The sequence below is a fragment of the Mizuhopecten yessoensis genome, unplaced genomic scaffold (assembly GCF_002113885.1).
Source record: "Mizuhopecten yessoensis strain PY_sf001 unplaced genomic scaffold, ASM211388v2 scaffold716321, whole genome shotgun sequence".
NCBI classification, from domain to species: domain Eukaryota; kingdom Metazoa; phylum Mollusca; class Bivalvia; order Pectinida; family Pectinidae; genus Mizuhopecten; species Mizuhopecten yessoensis.
The window spans coordinates 359,887-384,279 of record NW_018480058.1 but is presented as its reverse complement, the minus strand read 5'-3'; the positions used below and the strand labels follow the sequence as shown (position 1 = coordinate 384,279).

The 24,393-nt window shown below is 36.6% G+C and overlaps 1 protein-coding gene across 2 annotated transcripts in view; it reads right to left on the bottom strand.

The window, feature by feature from the left end:
* The window catches only part of LOC110443021 (zinc finger CCCH domain-containing protein 10-like), a 138,277-nt gene that overhangs the window by 105,437 nt on the left and 8,447 nt on the right, over positions 1-24,393 (bottom strand). The window contains exon 1 of one of the 2 annotated variants that reach the window (XM_021486966.1): positions 7,835-8,029. The exons of the other annotated variant lie outside the window; for it this stretch is intronic. The gene's annotated coding sequence lies outside the window, so the exon portion shown is untranslated. Of the gene's footprint in view, positions 1-7,834; positions 8,030-24,393 lie in introns of those variants that run through there. 2 annotated transcript variants of the gene reach the window in all.

Genomic DNA, 24,393 nt, shown 5'->3' with positions numbered 1-24,393 from the left:
TCACCACCCAGTCCGGTATCTCCCTTCTACTCTGGTGTAGTTGTCCTACGTCTTATCACTGCGGTGTTATCCCCACCCAGTCCGGTATCTCCCTTCTGCGCTGGTGTAGGCGTCCTACATCTTAGCACTGCGGTGTTATCACCACCCAGTCAGGTATCTCCCTCCTCCACTGGTGTAGCCGTTCTACGTCTTAGCACTGCGGTGTTATCATCCCCCAGTCCGGTATCTCCCTTCTACACTGGTGTAGGCGTGCTACATCTTAGCACTGCGGTTGTACCACCCCCCAGTCCGGTATCTCCCTTCTACACTGGTGTAGACGTCCTACGTCGACAGCTGCCGTCAGATTAAAACTATAAGATTAAATGATTGTACAGTGATAACGTCAAAACAGTAACATTTGTAAACAAAGATGCATTTGCCAAAGAAGTTTGTGAGGAAGTAAAACGTGTCTATCATATGTCGGCTACAACAGTAACAGCATCCTCCCGCTGACTTTTATTTTCTTTTATAAAAAACAAATTAGCACTTGAAATGCGTCATTATGTACATCAGATTCCCACACACAAATCAAACTTCTCAACCAAATATCGTAGAACAGTTCTGAAGAACCAAGCCACTCATCTTGTACATATAATGGAGCACAACTTATGACAGGTACATTCTCAAGACAGTGGGAATTTAATTGTCACCTCTTGTAGCAGTCTTTAAATAGAGGCGCCCTCCCATAAAGCAACAACAATGATTTATTTGTTTATTAACATATGTCTATTATTCAGTTTCTTTCAAGCCACTGAGAACTTTATTGTAACCATTCTGCCTTTGTCTGAGAAGTGTTGTAACCCTGCATCATAAACATCAATTCAGTACGTTTAGCCAAATCCTGAATTCTGTTTAACTATATGCAGACATTTCCAATAAGGATGTTTTGCCAGTTTTTATACTATCACTATGCAGTAAAGATGCTATATACTGTATACATACATATATAAGTCTATAATATATACTGTATACATACATATATAAGTCTATAATATACACTGTATACATGTAAGTCTATAATATTTACTGTATACATGTACATATGAGTCTATAATATATACTGTATACATGTAATTCTATAATATATACTGTATACATGTAAGTCTATAATATATACTGTATACATGTAAGTCTAAAATATTTACTATATATACATATAAGTCTATAATATATACTGTGTACATGTAAGTCTATAATATAAACTGTAAACATGTACATATAAGTCTATAATATATACTGTATACATGTAAGTCTATAATATATACTGTGTACATGTAAGTCTATAATATATACTGTATACATGTACATATAAGTCTATAATATATACTGTATACATGTAAGTCTATAATATATACTGTATACATGTAAGTCTTTAATATATACTGTATACATATAAGTCTATAATATATACTGTATACATGTAAGTCCATAATATATACTGTATAAATGTACATTTCGCCCAGTCAAATTTTCATCCATCACCATTGAAATTCATATTTGCCATGCAGTGAACATTCACCCCTCAAATTTAAATGCTATAATATTTTTTACTTATATTCGTTGTAATGATAAATTCACCTTTTACCCTAACTTCTACTACTACATGATCTGTTTTCCTTCCATGAGTCTCCCCCTCTTTTTTTTGCCTCCCCCATTTCCTAGGCCTCCCCCTACTCCCTTTATCCAATGCCTCATCCTTCCCTGGGCTTCCATCTCCTTTGGCCTCCTCCCTGGGCCTCTCCCATTCCCTAGGCCTCCCCCACCCTTAGCTTCCCACTCTTTGTGCCTCTCCCTCTTGCTTGGCCTCTCCCTTTCCTGGGCTGTCCCGGCTCTTTGGGCCTCTCCCTCTCACTTGGCCTCCCCTTCCCTGGGCCTTCCCAACCCCTAGGCCTTCTCCTTTCCCTGGGCTTCCCCCTCTTTTGGCCTCTCCCTTTTTGCTTGGCCTTCCCCTTCCCTGGGCTTCCCCCTCTTTGGATCTCCCCCTCTTGCTTGGCCTTCCCCTTCCCCCTCTTTGGATCTCCCCCTCCCCCACTCCCTAGGCCTTTCCCTCCCTGGGCTTCCCCTTCCCCCTCTTTGGATCTCCCCCTCCCCCACTCCCTAGACCTTTCCCTCCCTGGACTTCCCCTTTCCCCTCTTTGAGCCTCCAAAATTCTCTGCACCAACCCCCACTTACTTGGCCGCCCTATCCCTGGCCTCATTATTTGTAATCAATTGTCTGCACAATTGATAGCGATGCTGGTTCCACATCAGTTTACAAGCAAGTATTAATTATACATGTCTCTAAAAGGATTAGCAGGTCATCACCATCATGTACGATTCAATATGGCACACAATGTTCTATGATTAATAACATCCATGGAGCATTCAACAACCAATGTTTATTTGTCAGTCAGTCAAGTGTAATACTTCCTCATACAAACAATTCTTTACTATACCTCAGCCACCCCGGTGATTATTGTAATACATCCAACCAAAATCTACCTGACTTTAACACCTGGCTCGTTGATGCAACCTCCCATTGATAGATTGACAAAGCAACATTTCTGCATGGGTCTCTGAAAATAGCTGCTATAGTCGGTTTGTTATTGGATGCTTTTTCTTGAAACAGACGAGTTTAACATGAAGCTGGTCATCATTTATAGATGAACATCATATACATCTGGACATCATTTATTGCCAGACATCATTATTAGCTGGACATCCTTTATTGCCAGACATCATTATAAGCTGTACATCATTATTAGCTGGACATCATTTATAGTCAAACATCATGTACATCTGGACATCATTTATAGCTGGGACATAATTAATGAACATCATATACATCTGGACATCATTTATTGCCAGACATCATTATTAGCTGGACATCTTTATAGTCAAACATCATTATTAGCTGAACATCATTTATAGTCAAACATCATGTACATCTGGACATCATTTATTGCCATGCATAATTATTAGCTGGACATCATTTATTGTCAGACATCATTATAAGCTGGACATCATTATTAGCTGGACATCATTTATAGTCAAACATCATGTACATCATTTATTGCCAGACATCATTATTAGCTTGACATCATTTATAGTCAAACATCATGTACATCTGGACATCATTATTACCTGGACATCTTTATAGTCAAATATCATGTACATCTGGACACCATTTATTGTCATACATCATTATTAGCTGGACATCATTTATAGTCAAACATCATGTATATCTGAACATCATTTATAGCCAGACATCATTATTAGTTGGACATCATTTATAGTCGAAAATCCTGTACATCTGGACATCATTTGTAGCCAGACATCATTATTAGCTGGACATCATTTATAGTCAAACATCATGTACATCTGGACATCATTTATTGTCAGACATCACTATTAGCTGGACATCATTTATAGTCAAACATCATGTACATCATTTATTGCCAGACATCATTATTAGCTTGACATCATTTATAATCAAACATCATGTACATCTGGACATCATTTATTGACAGACATCATTATTAGCTGGACATCTTTATAGTCAAACAGCATTATTAGCTGAACATCATTTATAGTCAAACATCATGTACATCATTTATTGCCATGCATCATTATTAGCTGGACATCCTTTATAGTCAAACATCATGCACATCTGGACATCATTTATTGCCAGACATCATTATTAGCTGGACATCTTTATAGTCAAACATCATTATTAGCTGAACATCATTTATAGTCAAACATCATGTACATCTGACATCATTTATAGCCAGACATCATTATTAGCTGGACATCATTTATAGTCAAACATCATGTACATCTGGGAATCATTTATAGCTAGACATAATTATTAGCTGGACATCATTTATTGCCAGACATCATTATAAGCTGGACATCATTATTAGCTGGACATCATTTATAGTCAAACATCATGTACATCATTTATTGCCAGACATCATTATTAGCTTGACATCATTTATAATCAAACATCATGTACATCTGGACATCATTTATTGTCAGACATCACTATTAGCTGGACATCATTTATAGTCAAACATCATGTACATCTGGACATCATTTATAGCTGGGACATAATTATTAGCTGTACATCATTTATTGTCAGACATCATTATTAGCTGGACATCATTTATAGTCAAACATCATGTACATCTGGACATCATTTATAGCTGGGACATAATTTATAGCTGGAAATCATCTATAGCCACACATCATTTAATAGCAGGACATCATTTATGACTGTACAAACCATCCAATACTCTCTACAATAATGAACTTTAAAATGCAAATTCCATCAAGCACAGCCAAGTGTTTGTTATAGACAGGTGGTGTTTCTGACCAGGAATTTCATCACAATGGTGTAGTTTCTTATAGACTGTAGTTAAACCGGTGCCGTTTCTAGACATATTGTTTTCATAAAAGTGTTGTTTTCTATGGATAGGCATTGTTTATATACAAGTCTGTATCTAGATCTACTCATTGTTTAAACAACAGCATTAACAAAACCCTAAACCATCTATCTGTTCTTGGAAATAAAATTATCAAAATAACCCACTACCAGAGGCTAACAGCTCTCATAAACAGCACCTCCCGATGATAGCTTATCAGGAATATCTGCTTCCCTGCAGCCCAGTCAGATAATCAAATTAGCCCAGAGGTATGGTATATTTCATTTTGCCACTCCAGTGGTCATAATATATATATCTCTATCTTCTGATATTCTATAATAAAATAAACAACCCAATCAGTGGTAACATTTGGTATATTTCACTTTCGTACCAGACCAGTCAGAATATCCTATTTCATATCCTGTGTTGTACCAAACCAAAGGAAGATTAATGAAAATACTGCGAAGTCTGAATTGAGAACTGAAATGGTTGTTTGTCTGTTCCGCAAAAAGTGCAGGCCATGTCAATTACATCAGATGAAGCCGTTTTGTGGGAATTTGATTGCAACAACTTTAGAATTCGTACTTTTGAGCAGGTGCCCACAGGAAGGGAATGGAGAGGTAATCAGAGCCCTCCAATCAATATGTCCTCCGTCCCTGTAGAGCCCACATACTTTACAGCAGAACAGTCTACACAGCTCAATCTGTAAAATGTCCACTACTCCCAGGGGTAACACTCCTCTTTCACTAACACTTCTTCAAATGCTGTCTTAGCTTCCTACACACAAGAACAGTTCCTAAAGGTGAGCAATGTTATCATGCAATCATGTTACCATGCATCTGGCTATCACAGGTACGATACTCTTAAAACATATTCAACGTAGTGCCAATTAAGGGTGCCTGTCCAAATAAGGGCATCGCCATATTTGTTTTGGATATTATTGGGTAAAATGCTAACCTTGTTTTTGAATTGCAAATTTACAAACATTTGGGCATGCTGAAATAACATTCTATTATCAAAACTGACCGTGTTTTTGAATTGCAATTCCCATTGTATTTGTGTAAGGATAAGTGTAAGGAGCTAGCAGCATACACATTAAAGTCAATGTATAATTTAATTTGTTAGAAAACCGAGAGATATAAGTGTGGTATTACTGGTACAATGGAGCTAGGTAACTAGGCAGAGAGAGTTACCAGGCTACCTGGAGACTGATGCCAGAACACCATGGAGGGAGATAATACGAGGCTTGCCTTCAGCTTCAAAATGTCCTATCAACGTTCCCCAAAACCCCAAAATGTTGGTGTATTAACTCCTCATGGTACCTCCATTTTGCAGGAATCTCCTATATAACTTAGTATCTGAGGGTACAGAAAATCTATAAAATAAACCTGAAACCTGAAATCCCTGTGACAAAATTGATAAATAATACACCATCATTTAGAGGGATATACAAAGTCAATAAAACCACCATTGGATGAGGCTAGTTGGCCTCATATGCCTTTCATTTGCCCCCTTTTACCTGACTTATGTACCTAATAATGCAGTAAGATTGTTTACTAACATGTTCCCCGCCCCTCGTCTGAGGATCAGAGGTAAATGTATAATTAATGACGTTTATAAGTTTCTGGAGGCTACAGGCATTTAAGTGCAGTGTTTACTCTGCATATGAGGCCTTTGTATACACTTTGTTATTTTTCATAAATGTTTTAGTAGCTGTGAAGTTATTAACTATAAAATTACCCGCCCTCACCCATCGTTTATTCTGTCAACATCCGATGCTTATTAATCTAGATCTTCTGTATCGCTAATAAAACTTAATCAGCCCACACATCTTTTTAATATTACACATCTTTTAGATTTTACATTATAATGCCTATGCTATTGCATACGTAGGGCCGCTTTCTCATCAAGTACAGTAGTTATTTCATGTGTTTCGACAATAAATTAATAATTTCCATCTTTATAATTTTACATTACTAAGTCTCTTGTTTTAGCTAACCTGTACTTCCTCTAGATATTAACCAATAATTTACATCTTTTTAATAATATGTATCTTTATAATTTTTCATTAAAAAATCACTTTATTACAAGGTATTTAGGCGTTAGAATATTTACATTTTTTTTTTTTTATATTAATTTTATAATACACGTTTCCTGGTAAAACATAGCTGCACTTTCTCACCAGGAAAAATAAGGATCCCTGTCCCACTGCACTGTGAATTTTAACAGTATAATATCTATCCTCCACTTTATTTCCTTTTGGATATAACTGTAGCACAGTTGAGTCATGATACTCCCGGTAGCTCATTGGTGAAAGCAACAGTTTAACAAACTGATCAAGTTCAGAGTTTCAATCTCGGTCCTAGCCCTGCTTAAAAATGCTTACCCTCAAAGCACTATTCTTTATTATATATTATTTATTTCATCTTTATTATTTTACAAAAGTCCCACAATTAAGGTATATGGTTTTCTTTTCAGAAATGACTTATCAAAGGTATAGTCAAGCCAAAAAACAGTTCCCAGTGTGTAACAGGTTACAGTTGTTGGCAGTGGTACGGGGTCGGGGTCCTTAATGAGTTTAGATTTTACACGAACAATACATATATTTATAATAAAACATATCTTTTAAATTTTACATCATAAAGTGTATTACTATACTGTAGCTCGACTCTCTCACCAGGTATCTTTGTGTTTAGTGTATGATGGATACAGTTGTACTGACACGAGGCAACATGCAAATTAAGCTTCTCGGCTTTCACTGCAGGTTTCCTTTCTCAGATTAAGGTTAGCAATGATCTGTTCTCTTGGAAGAAATCAAAAGCTTCCATATATCTCAAATGACATATAACACAAGATTCTGTTACACCAAGATGAAAATTATAGGTTGGAAACCCCATGCTGGGAGATTATCCTGGAAACTATGCGCTCTACTAACCCTTGTTCATAAACCTTGGTAAAGACACGGAATTGATGTTTTCAGAGAAGGATATAGGTAACAGTCTGATGGTGGTCGTAGAGATCAATGCTACAGGATCCATCGCTGTACCAGTCACCTGCTGTTAGCCCACACCTGACAATATACCTGGTGAACAGGTAAGGAGGCTGTAATACCATACCTAACACATGTTATTTCTCCACCACATACAAAATCAATTCATTGTCATTGAGCTTTGTCTCTAGTTTTCATTTCCAGTAACATTACCTTGGCCTACCTGTTTGTGCTTCCATTGTCTGCAGACAATATGCGTAAGTGGCAGAAATTTGAAATTAATGTTTCTTAAACTAGTGCTTATAATACCAAACCTGCGATACCTAAATCTATTGCATGGCTCGTGTTACTCAGCCTATGCTAAATGTTCCATGCTTACAAGTGTGAACTATAACATACCTACCTGTGTGTTTACTTCAACATGCACAATCCTCACACTTTCCACAATCCAACTGACAGTTAATTCTTTTTTATCAATCACCTGCGATTAAAAAATGTACCTGGATGTTCCAACCTGTTACATACTTAGTCCGCGTCTTAATGAACACCTGACTTTTGACGTAAATCGGTGAATCACGTTAGGATATCCTCACCTGAAGGGTTTCGCCGGCTAATGATGTGAAGGTGCAGGCCAGGTAAACATGTACATGATTACAGGTGTTTTTTCACCTGCAATTAGAGTCGATGAATTTGTTTCCTCACCTGTTGGAACGTGACATCAGCTGGTGTCTATAAGAGTGCTGCTCAGGTCAACATGATAACAGGTAAAATATTATTGTCGCACCCAACCTAACGACGTGTGCCAATTAAAATATTACAGACTCATAATTTCAATAGAATTCAGGACTTTGTGTACATTAATTAACCTCATATATGAATAAAACGTAACCAACCTCAAACATTTAAAAATTATTTTTTATCTATGTTTTCATTGATGCATCATACAATGCACAAACATAATACATGTTGTTGTTTTTTATATCACAAAGTTCATACATGCAATACAATTCAAAGCTTCATAATGCAAGTTTGTATTGTATAATGATAGCAGAGCAAACAAAAAAGATAGAAGACGGGAAAGGAAGAAAAAGAAAAAATGAGCTAAGAGAAAAGAAGAAAATCAGATAGCTATTATTTTTATTACACTGTAGTCAGATCTTAAAAAGAATAAATAACATCTGAAGCACTATATAGTATGTGTTCTGATGTTTTCAGCCTTAAAGCAAGGGCAAACCAAAACATCGGCACTGCCTTAGAAACTATAGTCGGAAGAGATGGGGAAGATCTCAAAACCAGAAAAGGATATTTTTAACCTCAAATGAAAGCTTTTAACTCGCACTGTCAGCTTTAAGGTAGAGAGCCAGTGCGGTGTATTGTATATCCAAATAAACAAGAGTGCCAAATTGTTTGGTGCTTTTCTAACTTCTTGGGAGTTCTATAGTGCCCATTTACTACAGCAATGACATTTATATGAAAGAACTGTATCTATTGTATTTCCTTTCAGCAAAATCATCCCGGAGCGCACTTCAAACTGATATTTTAGAAACAAATCGTCACTTTCACACACATGTCACACATTGATACCACCTAGTGCACAAAGAATAGATTTTTGGATCCATATGCGACATGTGTGTGAAAGTGACATTTGGTTTCTAAAATATCAGTTTGAAGTGCGCTCCGGGTGCGGGTCGCATATTTCCCGCATATTATAAAGGGCCGGAGTTCTGACGTTAATCGACGACAGACCGATATTTAAAAAGTCAATAAAACGTCAGAATAATTCGGACTAGTCAACAGTAGGCGTGATACTAGGAGGGGGGTAACAAACCGAAACAAAATGCCAAAATGATATCAACAGCTGTCTACAATAACACAATTTAATTGATCAAACACCTGAATCCACAAATAGATATTTTAATATTCAATAAGTATGGCTGTGACATTCTAATGAACCTTTGTTAGAGTCGCTAGTGATGACAATTCGTAATAACTCTTATCAATTATCCATCGGTGACGATTGCGAAATGCTGAATGTGATCAGCCCTGTTTTGGGTGTATTGATAGGAAATCGTGGTGATAAATTGTCACTGGGTAATTTGTATGATCAACCTTGAGAAAATTGATCTGAAAGTCAATAGGGCAATACAATCAATTGGATTATAGTGACATGCACAAAATAACAATGGAAGGAGGATAATACCTAGTTTGCTGTCTGCAACTGACTAGTGTTTGGCTGTTGTCAAACACGATCCAACGCTATTTACAATATTGTACTTTAAAACGCCAATTTCATCAAGAATGTTTCTGAAGATCACCAGTCCATTACAGGTGTAATTCTGATGCTGTTCGTAATTTCTAATTAATTTAATTTTAGCCACAACATTTGGGTGTTTTTATAGATATGAGACAATTTAAGTACAAATTTTATAGATATTTTGTTTCTATAGATAGGAGACAAAGTACAAATTTTGGTCCTATTACCAGTGTAGGAGTCAGCTACAAAACAGCCCTTAACAGTTCAAGTGTTGCAAGCAATATTACCTTGCTGTAAGCAATATTACCTTGTTTAGAGGCAATATTACCTTGTTGTGAGCAATATTACCTTGTTGTGAGCAATATTATCTTGTTGTGAGCAATATTATCTTTTGTGAGCAATATTACCTTGTTGTGAGCAATATTACCATGTTGTGGTCAATATTATCTTGTTGTGAGCAATATTACCTTGTTGTGAGCAATATTACCATGTTGTGATCAATATTATCTTGCTGTAAGCAATATTACCTTGTTGTGAGCAATGTCTCCTGCAACAAGACGATACCTCTTGCAAGTGATGTCTCATCTTCCAGACACTTATTGAATAAATAGCATAGGCTCCAAGCCAGAAATACATGATGAAAGGTCTTAAGACTTGTGAAATAGGTACATATCTTTTTCAAAAGCCTGTGGATTATCTGAGAGATTTTTATATTGCCGTGACCATCCTCTATAATTACATCAGGAAGTAACGTTACTTACAGCATACCTATATCGGAGTAACCACGGAGACGTAACTAAATCACCCATACTTATAAGGCACACAGACTAATCGCCCCTATGAGCATTCTATCCTTGCGTCAGTGATTTTTTAGAGTTCATTTAATTACGGAGATATCCTTTCCTCAATATTTTTTCCATGGGGAACATGTCCAGCTCTTGGAGGATTGGAGAATGATGAAATTCTGAGTGTCAATCGTTCATCATGACCAAGGAAGGGGGTTGAAGCATGGTGTGCTTGTTGAGTGAATTAAAACCAGATACCATGAAAGTGATAACTTTGGTTTCAAAATTTTGTTAGACAATTTGTCTGAAATTTAGACTGTACTGTTTCTTATATAATGTTGGACCAAACACAGACATTCTACAGAAACTATTAACCATACTGATTATCACGGAACAATCAGTATATTAATTGTCAATTTTTATTTTTTTACATTTTGTATCGTAAAGCTAACAGTACATAGTACATGAGGTATCAATCATCTCACCACTCATCTTAGTGAACTGACAGTGTGAGAGGATGGCACTGGACTTCTGACAGCAGTTACCTCCCCTGATGACCACTCTCCGTCTGACATCAGTTACCTCCCCTGATGACCACTCTCGGTCTAATACAGTGCTTCATTTCAACATGTATTTGGTTTTAATACATCAATATTTGGCTGGTGTTGTCGGCAGTCTGTACTTTTATTCACTAGGTATAGTTTTGTGATATATACACTTCTAAAAAGTACTACTTGCTATTATGTCAATCATCCTAGTCAGGGACAAATCTTGGTTTTGTGGGAGCATATTGTTTTGTGATTTGTGGTACGATATGTCCACTTCACAAATTACACGGTTTTAATACATTCATTCGTAACTGTTTATGACTGCACTACAAAGTAAATAGTGATTTGTTTTTCTCTTATGACTGAACCCATTTCCAGTGTGTGATGTCACAATGAGACAATAATGACATGACGTCATGAAATTGCATGGAACATTTTGATGTCATGATGGCGCAATTGTGAGTTTTTTTTTTTTTTATATTTTAGCTTTACCCGTTCATGCCTAGGGGTATAAGATGGGGAAATTTCAACTTCAGAATTTTCAAATTAGCTCAAAGCGCTTGGCATGCCTCCAGCTTACCCCATTTGAAAACCCCTTGTGTGAAATTTTCCTGCCCTACATGATCTAATAAAAGCTTTTTAAATGTGCAAGTTTAAAAAAAAAGAGGAAAATATTCAGATTTGTGAAATTATCTCATGAAAATCAGTCAACTTTTTCAGCTCTTATGGAAATTTTAGGTAACAGGAGAATTATTTCTCAAGGGAAATTTACATATTAATGGTAGTGAATATGGCACAGATTGGTCACTGATAGACAAGTGATGTACATGGTCATAGTCCAGTGTCATGTATTACCCTAGTCCAAGTATGGCAGTACTTTAGTCAAGTAATATAAAATCACAAATCTGACAACATTAACCCATTCACCCCTAAAGTCACTACTTTTGAACCTTACCAAATCGTAGACAGGGCAAGTCCAGTTTAATATGTAGGGGTGAATGAGTTAATATGGTAAAAAAAAATGTACCAACTTAAAAAATCTTCATTTTCACAGAAACCCTACTGAACATATACCCAGGTTTCTTTCAGCTTATATACCTTTCCAAAGGTCCCCCCCACCCTCTCCCTCTCCGTTCCCATACCTGTTTATCATGTAACATTTGTCCCCTATCTTCCCCACAGATACTATGTATCATATAACTGTGTCTACCCTAGTTTGCTATCTTTATAAATATGAATAATTCACACATCAAGGCCCTGTAGACTATATAGAGATGAGTGATAAATGTCTGAAGGGCACAACAAGACTTTCTGTCTTACACCATACCCTCAGCAATCTTATGATTCATGTATACACATTCAATACATATACATCACATTTCTGTGCATAATAATAATTCAAAGTAACAAAATTTTCCGAAAAATATGCCAAAAAAGATTTGAATCCAGGCTGTTATGATCTAGATTTCAGAGATGCACTCTAAAACCATTAATCTGGAGAGGAGACATTGTTAGAAGTTCGTACTAATTTGAACCTTGGCCAAGCCTTCACACATGTTTATTAGTTCTTTGATTCTTTTCCATGTGTATTGATGGGTGAAACTATATATACAGAGAGTTATCTATCATCTAAAGATACTCTTCAACTAGGATAAGGTTGTTATACCAACTCAATCAACACACCAGTTCCTAACATCACACCAGAAAACATCAGTTGTGACATGGCTGAAATATTGATTTGACTTTCGGTTTTGTTTGGATTTTACTCCAAAAGTGATAGCCTAGCTAGCTCCCACTAGCACTACATTGTGGTTTTTCGTATATACATGTAGTAACCTCCCTTTCACTTCCTTAAGGATCCTTGTCCCACTACACTGTGTTTTTTTTCAATATAGAGTAACCTCCCCTTCACTTCCTTAAGGATCCCTAGCTGTCCCATTACACTTTTTTCTTTTTCAATATACAGTAACCTCCCCTTCACTTCCTTAAGGATCCCTGTCCCACTACAATGTGTTTATTTTCAATATACAGTAACCTCCCCTTCACTTCCTTAAGGATCCCTGTCCCACTACACTGTGTTTTTTCCTATAAACAGTAACCCCCCCTTCACTTCCTAAAGAATCCCTGTCCCACGTACTACACTGTGGTTTTTCCTATATACAGTAACCCCCCCTTCACTTCCTTAAGGATCCCTGTCCCCCTACACTGTGGTTTTTCCTATATACAGTAACCCCCCCTTCACTTCCTTGAGGATCACTGTCCCACTACACTGTGGTTTTTCCTATATACAGTAACCCCCCCTTCACTTCCTTAAGGATCACTGTCCCACTAAACTGTGGTTTTTCTTATATACAGTAACCTAGCTTCCCTTCACTTCCTTAAGGATCCCTGTCCCATTGTCCCACTACACTGTGGTTTTTCCTATATACAGTAACCTCCCCTTCACTTCCTTAAGGATCACTGTCCCACTAAACTGTGGTTTTTCTTATATACAGTAACCTCCCCTTTACTTCCTTAAGGATCCCTGTCCCATTACACTTTGTTTTTTTCAATATACAGTAACCTCCCCTTCACTTCCTTAAGGATCCCTGTCCCATTACACTTTGGTTTTTCCTATATACAGTAACCTCCCCTTCACTCCCTTAAGGATCCCTGTTCCATTACACTTTTTTTTTCAATATACAGTAACTTTCCCTTAACTTCCTTAAGGATCCCTGTCCCACAACTTTTTTTTTTTCAATATACTGTAACCTCCCCTTCACTCCTGTTAGAGTGATAGGATAACAATCTCAAATCCAGGGTTAAGTTAAAATCCTAGTCTGGCCCACTAAGTTTTTACCCTCAGAACACTGTTGTTGATTTAAATTTAGTTTATTTCAATCTATTATATTTCATAAAAGTTAATTAAAGCTCGAGTCATGCTGGAAAGAACATCTTTAAATACTTAGCTACAGTTTTTGGCAGTGGTACGGTGATCCTTAAAATGTTTTATTTTCCAGCTTTAATTTTTGAAGTGATGCCAGGATTTAAGGGTCCTGGATCCAGCCTTCTTACAAACTGTGCCCAATCAAGGATAAGATTCATTCTCCATACCTTTCATTTGTTTACCGTGTATGTCACACCTTGTGATTTGTTAGAGAACAGACCAGGCTGTATAATTTATCTTTATTGCAAATTCTATTTCAACCCTACTGGTTCGTCTACTTCCAGATTCCTTTTTCAGTAAGGAAACTTGATTTATCTCACAATAGTTTTGAGACAATTTTCCAACTTAATATTAATCTATATTGTTGGAGGCTACACATTGTTGAAAGCATGCAGAGGGTCTTTTCCTGTTGGAGGAAACTGGAGTTCCTGGAGAGAAAACCTACATGGTCAGGCAGGTGAACAAACACCTTTTCACGTCTGATCTGGGAATCAAACTCAAGAAAAATACCTAAAAGACAAGTGCTTTATCTATCTTTCCATCCGACTATTTTCCTATTTGTCCAGACTCCAGCCCAACTCAAGCCACCTACGTGAAAGTCGAGCGTGTTATCCACCTCTTCACCAGACCATATCCCGATTTGTCCAGTCTCCAGCGATGTATCTCAAAGTGAATACTATAACCCAACTAAAGAACAGCACACATTTAAACATTGGTTTCCTTTCATAATTTCAGGTCTAAAAATTCAATATTCCTGTAATTAAACCAGCCCTGGCTGAAAAGTATAATGACATCAATACAATGACGGTGAAGACTGCAGGGTGATCACTTGTCTTTTACTCCTGATTTATAATTGGTTAGGATTCGATCCTATCTACGTCGATCCTATCTACAAGGTTTTGCTGTACAAGTGGCTATTTTCTTGTACACACACAGCCATTACACCCGGGATCAAGGTTTATTGTGTTTCTATTCCCAACACTACGAATACTTAATACACTACATCCTTATTGTATTTTTTCTGCCACATAAGATCTACAGGAAGGCTGTAAATTTCCATCTTGTTTAAATAATTGTGTAATAATATAGTTTCCTGCTTATGTCCATCTAGTGGTCTATCCGATCCCTGATCAAGGGGCAGACCAATCGGCCCCATAAATTGACCTGTCCAACAATTGTCTGTAGGGATCCCATGTGGCTATATACAAGTGCCAGTAGCAGAAAATTAAATGTCCCACCATATTTGAACAATTCTGGCAGTGCCTTGGCTGTAAGAGAACATAATTACAGGGAGGGTGTTCCTAACACCCACCAATGCAGCCAGGGATTAGAACAGCTATACCACAAACACCTGCGACTGTCTAGTTTATGACAAAGTAGCTCTGAAGACAAACTTTGTCAATAATACTTATGATTAACGGACAATTATTTGTTTTATTTATTGGTCACCATTATTGGTATGTCTTAACTATTTAAAGATTGGTCAAAGATATCAGCCTCTTTGTCCTAACTGTTTTATGATTGGTCACAGCCATCAGCCTTTTTGTTGTGACTGTTTTATGATTGGTCACAGCTATCAGCCCCTTGTTGTGACTGTTTTATAATTGATCACAGCCATCAGCCTCTTTGTCGTGACTGTTTTATGATTGGTCACAGCCATCAGCCACTTTGTCGTGACTGTTTTATGATTGGTCACAGCCATCAGCTCTTTGTTGTGACTGTTTTATGATTGGTCACAGCTATCAGCCTCTTTGTTGTGACTGTTTCATGATTGCTCACAGCCATCAGCTCTTTGTCGTGACTGTTTTATGATTGCTCACAGCCATCAGCCTCTTTGTCATGACTGTTTTATAATTGGTCATAGCCATCAGCCTCTTTGTCATGACTGTTTTATGATTGGTCACAGCTATCAGTCTCTTTGTTGTGACTGTTTTATGATTGGTCACAGCTATCAGCCTCTTTGTCATGACTGTTTTATAATTGGTCACAGCTATCAGCCTCTTTTTTTGTGACTGTTTTATAATTGGTCACAGCCATCAGCCTCTTTGTTGTGACTGTTTTATAATTGATCACAGCCATCAGCCTCTTAATTGTGACTGTTGTATAATTGATCACAGCAATCAGCCTCTTTGTTGTGACTGTTTTATGATTGGTCACAGCCATCAGCTTCTTTGTTGTGACTGTTTTATAATTGGTCACAGCTATCAGCCTCTTTGTTGTGACTGTTTTATAATTGGTCACAGCCATCAGCCTCTTTGTCTTGACTGTTTTATGATTGGTCACAGCCATCAGCCACTTTGTCTTGACTGTTTTGTGATTGGTCACAGCCATCAGCCTCTTTGTCTTGACTGTTTTATGATTAGTCACAGCCATCAGCCTCTTTGTCTTGACTGTTTTATAATTGGTCACAGCCATCAGCCTCTTTGTCGTGACTGTTTTATGATTTATCACAGCCATCAGCCCCTTTGTTGTGACTGTTTTATAATTGGTCACAGCCATCAGCCTCTTAATTGTGACTGTTTTATGATTGGTCACAGCCATCAGCCTCTTTGTTGTGACTGTTTTATGATTGATCACAGCCATCAGCCTCTTAATTGTGACTGTTTTATAATTGGTCACAGCCATCAGCCTCTTAATTGTGACTGTTTTATGATTGATCACAGCCATCAGCCTCTTAATTGTGACTGTTTTATAATTGTTCACAGCCATCAGCCTCTTAATTGTGACTGTTTTATAATTGATCACAGCCATCAGCCTCTTAATTGTGACCGTTTTATAATTGGTCACAGCCATCAGCCTCTTTGTTGTGACTGTTTTATGATTGGTCACAGCTATCAGCCTCTTTGTTGTGACTGTTTCATGATTGCTCACAGCCATCAGCTCTTTGTCGTGACTGTTTTATGATTGCTCACAGCCATCAGCCTCTTTGTCGTGACTGTTTTATGATTGCTCACAGCCATCAGCCTCTTTGTCTTCAATTGTATGATTGGTCTGTACCTACCTCCTAAACATTTTCCTTGTGAGGGAATAACAATCCATGTGGCGATTGGTCTTGTTCAAATCAGATTTTAATTAACATATCATAATATGCCACTTTTTTCTAATTTTGATTTTGAATTACCAGTAACATTAGGCAAAGCAATGAGCCCACAAAACAGTCCTCACCGATGGACAGTGAAGAGGCTAGCTGGCTTCATTTGATTCAATATCCCCGGCACAAACAGATATTGGTCCGGACTTTCAATCCACACAGGCAGACATTTTTATGTTGTAATCACATTCCTGCGGATTAAGATGTCTCTCTGATAGAGGACTTCATCTAAATCTCCAATCCTCACATAGCCTATCAATAACTCCCTATCATGTTTTCACTTGAACACAAAACTTAACCAACACTAGAAATTACAGATTGCTAATCTAAAGTAATTGAAGGCTTTACAGTCAGCTACGAGTTTCCAAGGAGATTGTGATTGGGTAAATCTAGATTTAAAAGTAAGTAGGACATTGTTGTTTGGGAATGGATACTCGAAAATCAAACTTACGTTATCATGCACATATATGTTTTTGACAAAAACAGTAATCTCTGAAACTTTCTATTCTTATGTGTAAACACATTATGTCCATGATACGGACTGTCCAAGAAACTCTTCCTATCTAAGCTTGTGGAAATTCAAAAATCACGATAGACAGATTGATACAGGGCTGTATATAAACATCCCAGGCAGTTATAATGGACTTCTATGGTATTTATCCAAGCAAATTCTCAGAAACACATAAACAAGGTTTATCGGTTTTCATTATGACACAAAATCATTTCCTGAAGATAGTTTATTACACAGCTCCTTAAGAATCAATTACCATTGAACATGGACCAAGGCCCAGCAGTCAACATGACCAGCCGAAGGAAAGAGTGGCCACTACTGATAGCGTCCAGTCAATGTCGAAGAAATGTACTTTTGTGGGAGGTTCTTGACCCCAAGAAGGAAGTATTACTAGCACTTAGTAGCTTCAGCAGACAGTGAAAAATATATATAAGATACCCTCTTAACCTGACGAGAATGGTGAATATCTTTATGCTGCTGTCAGACACAGTGAAGATATACCATGACAAATGTTTAGCTAATGAGGACACCAATAACCCTAGAAACAGTCACAAAACAAAAACATCCAAGGACATCCACAACAACAACCAAGAACACCCACAACAACAACCATGAACATCCACAAAAACAACCAAGAACACCCACAACAACAACCAAGGACACCCAGCCACAACATCACCTATAGCATATAAGGGAATATAAGAACAGCCTCTACAACATGTAGGGACACCAACAATCCCTGAAACAGCCACAAAACAACAACAACCAAGAACATCCACAACAACATCTGACAATACCCACAACAACATCTGACAATATGCACAACAACATCTGACAATACCCACAACAACATCTGACAATATCCACAACAACATCTGACAATACGCACTACAACATTTGACAATACCCACAACAACATCTGACAATACGCACAACAACATCTGACAATACGCACAACAACATCTGACAATACGCACAACAACATCTGACAATACCCACAACAACATCTGACAATACCCTCAACAACAACCATGGACGCTTGGCCACGACATTATCACATGACAACCATAGCATATAAGGAAATATAAGGACATACAGTCCCTACATGTGGGGACACCAACAATCCCGGAAACAGCCACAAAACCACAGCATCTAGCTGACAACATCCAAGGACACCCACACCTACATCTGACAACATCAACATGTGAGGACACCAATACCCTCAGAACCAGCCACGAAACAAAACACATCCACGGAAACCCACAACAAGGATCTTTATCATCCTATCTGCGCCTAGTATATGGACATGTTTTGGAGCACCTGCTGCAAGGTCAAAGGTCACCATTATAAATAAAATGTTTAGCATCACTTGATCTAGAAAGCACATTTGTGATCACAATCAAGCACTTCACCTGATTTCAGTCCATTATACATTAGGTATTGCAAATGATGAAGACAAACTTGAAATCCATGAACCATTCACCATTCTATTCACTGTTGGTATAACTTCTAATCTATGTGCATAAGAATAGTTTAAATGACTTGGAGAAGTTGACGGTACTTGTGAGATTAGTTTGCTTTGTTCAGTTTCATTATATATCATTTCATTTTCATTGCATTATTTACTGTTATTTATTGTAAACTGAACTAATTTCTCAATTTTCTGTATGACACTGGGACTTTAGATGAACATTTCATTTACATTATATCTGTAGAAGCACTGTATGGTCAGGTCTTCTCTTCACAGAAAAACTTATATCAGCATAAATTCAGAAATGAGTGACATACAGAGTGGAAAACAAAACATCATATCTGATCCTATATTTAGTAAAAGGAAGTAAACAAGTGTCTTCACGTCTAGCCTTGTAGATGTGGTCCGTTCAAAACATATTATACACCAGACGAAATTCAGGTAGACATGACCTTTAAATCTGTGGCACCTTGTCTTCCGTTTCAATTACATCTTAATCTTTATCTCCCGAGCTGTGAAAATGGGAAAATCTACATTAGAGAGCATGCAATGAAAAATTAGTGCGTTAAGGTGAAATCATGAAAAATTGACTTTCATTAAGGCTCAGGTCTGCTATCACTCTGTACAGCACCATGTCTACGACGGCAATGTGTAGCCCATCCCAAACCAATGAACTACTGTCATTTCCACCAACCAATCAAACACAATCCAAACGACCAATAAAACAGTACCATCCTAATGACCAATAAAACAGTACCATCCTAATGACCAATGAAACACTACCATTCCAATAACCTATGAAACAGTACCATTCCAATAACCTATGAAACAGTACCATCCAAACAACCAATAAAACACTACCATCCCAATGACCAATAAAACAGTACCATCCTAATGACCAATGAAACACTACCATCCCAATGACCAATAAAACACTACCATCCTAATGACCAATGAAACAATACCATCCAAGCAACCAATGAAATAATACCATCCGAGCCACCAATGAAACAGTACCATCCTAATGACCAATGAAACAGTACCATTCCAATAACCTATGAAACAGTACCATCCAAACAACCAATAAAACACTATGTTCCTAATGACCAATGAAACAATACCATCCGAGCAACCAATGAAATAATACCATCTGAGCCACCAATGAAACAGTACCATCCAAATAACCAATGAAACAGTACCATCCCAATGACCAATGAAACACTACCATCCTAATGACCAATGAAACAGTACCATCCTAATGACCAATGAAACAGTACCATAAATGACCAATGAAACAGTACCATCCTAATGACCAATGAAACACTACCATCCCAATGACCAATGAAACAGTACCATCCCAATGACCAATGAAACAATACCATCCTAACAATCAATGGAACAGTACCATCCAAATAACCAATGAAACAATGCCATCCTAACAACCAATGAAACAGTACCATCCAAATAACCAATGAAATGCTACTGTCCAAATAACCAACAAAATCTTATATGATAACATCCAATTAAAAAAACTCTACAATCCTCAAAACCTATGAAACAACACAATCCCCAAATCTATGAAACACAACAAACCTCACAACTATGTTTCATGTATTTACCCAGCAAATGCAATAGTGTCTTGTGTTCAATTTCTCAAGTGATGCTACTCCAAAGTTTTTTTTATTGTTTGATCAAATTCTGCACAATAGAATAAAAAGAACCCTGCTCCATTGCTATAGTTACTGAAAGTTGATTAGCTTTGGATTCAATTTTCCTCTTTTAAGTCCTGAAATGCAAAAAGATGGATTTTGTTTTTTACTGAAAACAACAATTTGTCTTTTAATTTGACTTAAACTTCTTTGAATTGAAATCTATTGATTACATTTATTGGGTTTTACACATACAGCAGTTTGAAATTCTAATGTTTGTAACTTACCTTACGTACAGCAGCAGCAGCCTGACTTGCTGAGAGCCGAGTTTTAATGACATAGATGGTGAGACTGTTATGCTGACAATCCATTAAAGACCCGCGGCATTCAACGGCAGTCATCATCATACTAACTACTAAGTTTATAAACAAATATACCGATTGGTGAATTATTGTCAATCTAAACCTTATTCAATGTTGATAATGGGATTGAATCGTAGACAGTCGTGATGGTAATTAATTTTTTTACTCCAGTAAGTATACAACACTTTCAGCTCAAATAACTGTGTCAAATGATTGTCATTGCAGATTTGATATGACGTAAACTACATACCTAAATCAACCAGAAACCTGAGGCACTATCTTCTCCTGGAATCAATACAATTGTTTCATGCTGAAAGAAATTTAATATTATTGTAATTTAATATCTAATTTCCAACTAATGGCCACCACTGGGAAGATATTTGTAGGAGTGAGGTACTGTATATAATAAAATAGTGTACGTATACCTCACAATACATTATTTACTGCCATTAATTCTATTTCAATTCAACAGTTCATATACAAGCCTGACAAACTGTTGCATGTAAGACAAAGTATAGAAGTAGATTGGATTGAATGTGAGTTATATTTGATGGTGTAGACAGAGTTGTCGTGATGGGGAGGTATATAATTAGTCGGTAAGGTGTCAGCTCTCTACAGCAGCATGCCACAGCATCACCTACCTATCCTGGCCCCCTCATCAACCCATCGATAGTAAACAAACCAGATATATAATGTATTGATGATAACAAAGAAAATATATGGCCGGGAGAGAGACGAAAATCTCAGTATGGAAAAGCCTGGCTCAACCCAGACAACTAACGCATCTAAAACACAGATATCATCTGCCACGGAGAAGGAGCGCTGATGGGGATTCAAGTCAAAAAGTCGGTACTGAGTAAAAATCGCCATAAAAATGTATATTCTACCAGAGGGCATGTAGAAAAGCATAACAATAAATTACTTGCGTAATAGTTAAAACAGTAGAACCCCGAAGCTGAACCTGTTAGCACAGAAACAGCCACAGACTTATGTATACATTGCCATGCCAAAGTGGATTCTAGAAAGCCTCCATGGGATTTTTATTGAACTTCTAATCTAAAAACACAGAAAGATTTATGAATATGTGCAGGGGGTATTTATTAATATTTTTACCATGTTTCGATTTATTGTAACTTTCAATTTATCAGCAGTGATATATAACAAAAAAAACATTATTCAATTCATCGTTTTATTTTATACAGAATTTCTTCAATAAATTACAAAGGTTGTAAATTTGTTCGTCTCTTCGGTGATAATTGCCATGCATACAGACCTGAAAAATCTGCGCTATCATTTACAAAAATTGATTTTCTGGAAAACGTTTCATCTGGGATTGTTTAGATCCAGGTAAAACAAGGCAATGGAGTGACAAACCAGTTTAATTTTTACCTGGAGCCTTTTCTAGTTTTACAACATGTAAATAGAACCAGACAACCAAGCGCGATTCAAGCTTTTCAAGTGCTAATTTTGTACAATATTGACTGTGAAAATTGGCAGAATTCTAGGTGAAGGAATTTGATCAGTTTACCTGATGTTATTGTATAGGCTTATCATAGTCCTGGAAAATATTTTGCGTAAATTATTCATTCAAAAAGCCATAGTTTTTACAGTATTACACTTTATTATTCTCTTTCATAATAAAATTGAGCAGTTTTTATCAAAGTGTGGGGATAGAATTAAGTGCTTCTTGTCACAAAATGTTCGAATCAATATAGACAGCCACGTGATAATGATAGGAGATTGCCAAGCCTTTTACCTTTCCTACAGATTGTACAGTTTAATTTGTTGCTGTGGAGAATCCATGCTTGAGTGATAATTGCTTTTAAAATGAATTAATTTCATTCATTTATACATCACATCTAATAGGTTCTTAAATAATTGAATCAATTGAAAGAATTTTCAAATGAAAACTTGTACTGAAAGATGTTACACCGTATTCACGAATGTAAATTTTCATGAGCCTTAAAAATACAGGAATGTTGCAAACACAAATGTACACCTGATAACCTCGTGCTTACAATAGACTCCTTTTCATTATCTTAAACACAAGCATATTTACCACCTTGATAAGTTCAACATATTTACCACCTCAACAAACACAAGCATACTTACCACCTTGATAACCTCATGCATATTTACCACATTGACAAACTCAAGCATTTTTACCACTTAGACAATGTCAAGCATATTTACCACTTTGACAAATAAAGCATATTTACCACCTTGACAAATCAAGCATGTTTACGCTACATAACTTGTAAACTGAAGAAAACTGCCCGTTTAATTGTCAACTGTGGAATATCTAAAAGAGACAATGTATGTTTACAGGCAACGTAAAACTTGACAACATTAAAACCCCCAAGGTAAATAATACTTTATAACTGTACAGAGTACCTGACAATACTGTGTTCAAAATCGGAACAAAACGGCGAACATTTCCAAAATTCACCTTACATAGATTTCAATAAACTATAACGACTTTGATGCTCAGTAAAACAGTCAGTTTTCCATTTTGAAAAAAAACCACTTAAACTTTGCTGTTTTCCATAGAATGACACCAAATTCATAACTCATAATACGACACTAATTTTATTGATTTTCAAACAAAATGATATTTCTGTTTTTGATACTCACAATAAAACACCACTGATACCATTGTCACCCATAGAATGACACAAATATAATTGATTATCACTCATAAAATAAAACTTATGGCTGATTATCACCTATTAACAAAACTTCAATCTGCGTCACCCGTAGGATTACATGAAAATCATTAATGTCCATAAATAACACTAGTATACCCATATAAGGACACTGAAATTATCAATCACCCATATAAGGACACTGAAACTATCAATCACCCATATAAGGACACTGAAATTATTAATCACCCATATATAAGGACACTGAAATTATTAATCACCCATATAAGGACACTGATATTATTACTTATCATCCATATAAGGACACTGATATTATTACTATAATGATCACCCTTATATATAGGACACTGATATTATCACTTATTATCACCCTTATATATAGGACACTGATATTTTTACTTATTATCACCCAAATAAGGACACTGATATTTTTACTTATCACCCATATAATATAAGGACACTGATATTATTACTAATAATTATCACCCTTATATAGGACACGTACTGCACATCAGATATTATAATCACTCAAAAAAGACACTTACGTTATTTAAGGAATGATTTTTATTTTTTCAACATTTATGAGGTCATAACAACAATGGGTTTTTGGACATATTTTACATGAATCGCTAATGCGATTCATTCAATATGTCCATAAACCCATTGTTGTTATGACCTCATAAATGTTGAAAAAATAAA